This window comes from Arachis ipaensis, chromosome B05, assembly GCF_000816755.2.
Source record: "Arachis ipaensis cultivar K30076 chromosome B05, Araip1.1, whole genome shotgun sequence".
NCBI classification, from domain to species: Eukaryota; Viridiplantae; Streptophyta; class Magnoliopsida; order Fabales; family Fabaceae; genus Arachis; species Arachis ipaensis.
The window spans coordinates 12,596,431-12,600,549 of record NC_029789.2 but is presented as its reverse complement, the minus strand read 5'-3'; positions in this window follow the sequence as shown (position 1 = coordinate 12,600,549).

Here is a 4,119-nt window from a genome sequence, read left to right as displayed (position 1 = left end):
TTTTTTTTTTTTAAAGTTGATCTAATAATTAATTTTGGCAGAAATGTAAGTGAAGGAGGGAGTGTTTCAGCACCAAAAGCATCTCCTGAGACTTGGCAAGGATTGTTATGATATTCTTAGAGGAGAATAAGAATGTTGCTGCTTTGACAACTAAAACTAAGGTCAGAAAGTTATCAATTTTGAAAAGGGCTGAAAAATCCCTGAGTAAAGAGGTTTTATAATATTAGGTATTTCCTTATTTATTTTATTATTGTATTTAAGTTTTTAGTAAATTTTAAAACTAACTTATTCCAATAGTATTTATCTGTTTATGTATATGATGGAAAAACATTTATTTAGTATGTGTGATTAAGCACATGTGATTAACCAAACTTTAATCATGTTTATTTGGACTTCGATCAACATAATTACTGTGTCCTTATAAATAAACTCATGTTTTATAAGAATAAAAAAGATGCACATCTTTACCGCAGCTAAAAATAATGTGTAGAAATTAAAGACTATATAAACAAATGCCATTTTGAATTATGTATTTTCTCATGTTTCATTATATAAGTTTTTCTATTCTAAAGAGATTATTTATATTTGACCAAGAATAAATAAAATTTTGTTGATAGAAAAACAACTACATATAATTTTCAGAAATCATACATGTATTTTCATAAAAATATAGATAACCTTATTCATAAAATAATTTTATGTAAAAATACATCTATTTTTTATGATAAATTTTATTCTTACAACACACACTTACAACTTTAACACAAAAGCACATTCTTATAAAACTACATATCACTTTTATTTATAAAAATATTTAACAACTTAAAAATCATATAAATATCCACTCACATACTCTAAAAAATAAACACATCATATACAACTTTTTTCATGAAACATATTTATGTCACTTAAAAGTCATTCACACTTCTTCATGTAAGAATACATAGAGCTTTTATTTTTGAATATTTTTTGTCTTGATGTGATCCACTTGTCTTCTTACTTCATTTTGAATTCCATGAAATCTTGCAAACAAATTTCATGAACTACTATGCTAGTCATTTGCTAAAATTTAAAATAGCTTTAATGTTAAAATATATTGCTTTACTCATTTTTATTAGCTATACCCCTTAAAGTGCATCCTTTGTTATTGTATAAGATAGGTGATTTAAATAATAAGTCTCACATCCAATCCAACTATAAAGAAATATATGAGAACTAACATTAAGATAGCTCGTCAAGCAATACTTACAAAAAATGTTATTACCTTGATTTAGTGATGATGTTAATTCAAGTCTTCTCCTTTCTAATAAGTATTATTACATAATCACTTAGTACATATGTTTGGTAAAAGTGAGAGGAAGAAAAAAAAAGAGATATAAAATTATGTGAAAAAAGATAAAGAAAATGTGTAAAGTGAATGTTAATTAATATATTAGATATAAAAAAATAGTAAATATAAAAGGTCACTACAAGAAAATGGAACATTTGTAACAAAAATTTTGTATCAAATTTTAAATTGTTACAAAATTTTTTTTTTGTAATAATTGGTGATTGTTACAAAAGAATAATGTTTTGTAACAATCCATTTTTTTGGTTACATATTATGTTAGTTTTTGACTTTTTGTAACGAGTTGCTGTGTTGTTACAAAATAAAGTAAAGTAGTTGCAAAAATTCGAAATATTTTGTAACAAAATATTTTTTTGTTTCAAAAACTCTAAGTGTTTTGTAACAAAATATCTTTTTGTTTCAAAAACTCTAATTATTTTGTAACAAAAAATTAATTTGTCACAAAATTCAACATTGTTTGTAACAAGTTATTTTTTGTCACAAAATATAAGTATATTTTATAACAATTTTTTTTCAAAATGTTAAATACTTTAAGAGTAAAAAAAATTGTTTATATAATTTTATTTTGTTTCAAAAATTAAAAAAATTGTTTATATAATTCTTTTAAAATATATTTTTTATATTATTTTTAAAAAAACTAAGATACTAAAAGCAAATGTGTAAAAAGTGAAAGAGTAAAGCTGTAAAAAAACCCTAAGTCCCCACCCCTCACTCTGAGCCTCACTTTCAACTCTCATATGAGCGCCGTCTACTCTGCGAAGCAAAATGGAGCTGCTGTGGGAAGAAGAAGCACCGGCGTAGCCCCCGGAAAATGCCTGCCTTGTCGTTGTGTCCTCTGCAAGCACCGTTTCCTCCGTCGTCGTGTCATGTGCGGGGCGTCGTGGTTTTCGTTCCGTCGTGTGCGCAGTCGCCCTGTGGTCGTCGTTGCGGGGGGTCTTTGTGGTGGTGGTCATCGTCGTTGTGCGTGGTCACCGTCAGCTCTGCTTCTCTGCTGGAGTTCGCATCGTGCTCTGTCTTTGGTAGCCTGGTTCAGCCGTGCTTCGTTTGTCTGCTGCCAGTCTGGTCCGATTACGTTTCTGCTGAAGGTAAGTATAGTGCAGTTTATTTGAGTATTGTTAACTATGTTGTTAGTTGATAATCTTAACTGAAATATTGAACCCTATATTGTTAGTTGATTCTGCTGATGTTGTGGTTGAAAATATTAGTGTTGCATAGAAAAGCTAAACAAATTGATGTAACATTATTAACCTTTTTCTTTTACTGTTGCATGAAAGTTAAATTTTATCTTCATTTTTGAATCACAAATTGGATTGTGCAGGATGATATTAGCTATATGATCAATGAATCCTACGATTCTGAGAATCCTATCACTCCAAATGAAGCTTTTTTACTTGTGAGAGGTGAGAAAAGTGGGGCAAGTTATGGCATAAAGGTTTCGAAATCTAAGTTAAGGATTCAAGCACAACTTGAAGAGGCAATGCAAGACCGTGAGGAGCTAACAAAGGAAATAGATGTGCTCAAAGAAAAACTTGAAGAGCAACGAATACAGCAAGAGGAGGAATTAGCTCGAATGAAAGCTCAATTGGAAGCTCAACAAGCCGTTGTGAACTCTTTCATAGCGCGCTTTGACAATGAAAGAAACTAGACAATTAAAGGTACTCCTAAAATTGCTTATGGTTTAAATACATATTCCCAGATGATTCATGTATTATTAGTATAGTTTAATTTGTATATGGATCTATTTATTACATTTTACTTGTGTCATGGTTGAGAAATGACAAATGTCCTATTATTTGGTTTGATAAATTTAGTTGTGTATTGGCTGAGAAATAAGTAGTGAATTGGTTATTTTTTATGGAACCGTAGACAGTGAAAATATCCAAGTTTTAGGGGAGGTTCTGCCAAAATTTTTCTAAACATTTTGGATAAAAGTTAATGAAAAAAATTATAGTTGGTGTTATATCTTGTTTCTAGTTTTGTGTTGTTGCTTTTTTTCTTATCTACAGGAGTGCTAAAATAGTGATAATCTACTACCTTAAGGGCTCAAGAATATTTTGATTCGTAGATACACTAATCTATGTTAGACTTGTAACTTTTGGTTGAACTTGTACAAGAAATATAACTTGTAGAACTAATAAATGTACTCACTAATGTTATTTTGTTTTAAAATAATTTTAGTTAAATGAAGCATGTTTGAATTATGTATATTTTTATATATTATATAAATGTTGACTTTAGTAAAGTATTTAATATATCAATTAATTAAAAAATTAATTTAATAAATTATACATGCAATTTGTATTAAAAAAACGGTTACAAAATAAATATTTTGCTTTTGTAACTAAAGAAAACAAAATTTACAAAATCAAGTTATCTTTTGTAGCAAAATTTTATGATAGGAAAAAAATATTGTCACAAAAAATATTTTGAAGATCAGAATTTGTTATCACTTTTGTAACGACTTTCAGTTTTTTGTATCAGAAATTTGTTACAAAAACTTTTTGTAACGGGAAATACTGCAATGCCCCCTTTTTTGTTACAAATTCTTTTTATTTCAAAATTCTGTTTTTTTGTAATAATTTTTTTGTTACAAATATTGCTTTTTCTTGTAGGGGGTGAGAATGAATTAGAATTTAACTCAATTTATACCTATTAAAAAGAATTTATTAACATTGAAAATATAAAGTAACTTATATAAAATTAAAGAAAAAGAGAATATAAAAAATAATATTTAAAAAAATCTTATAATATTATATAAAGAAAGAAAATTA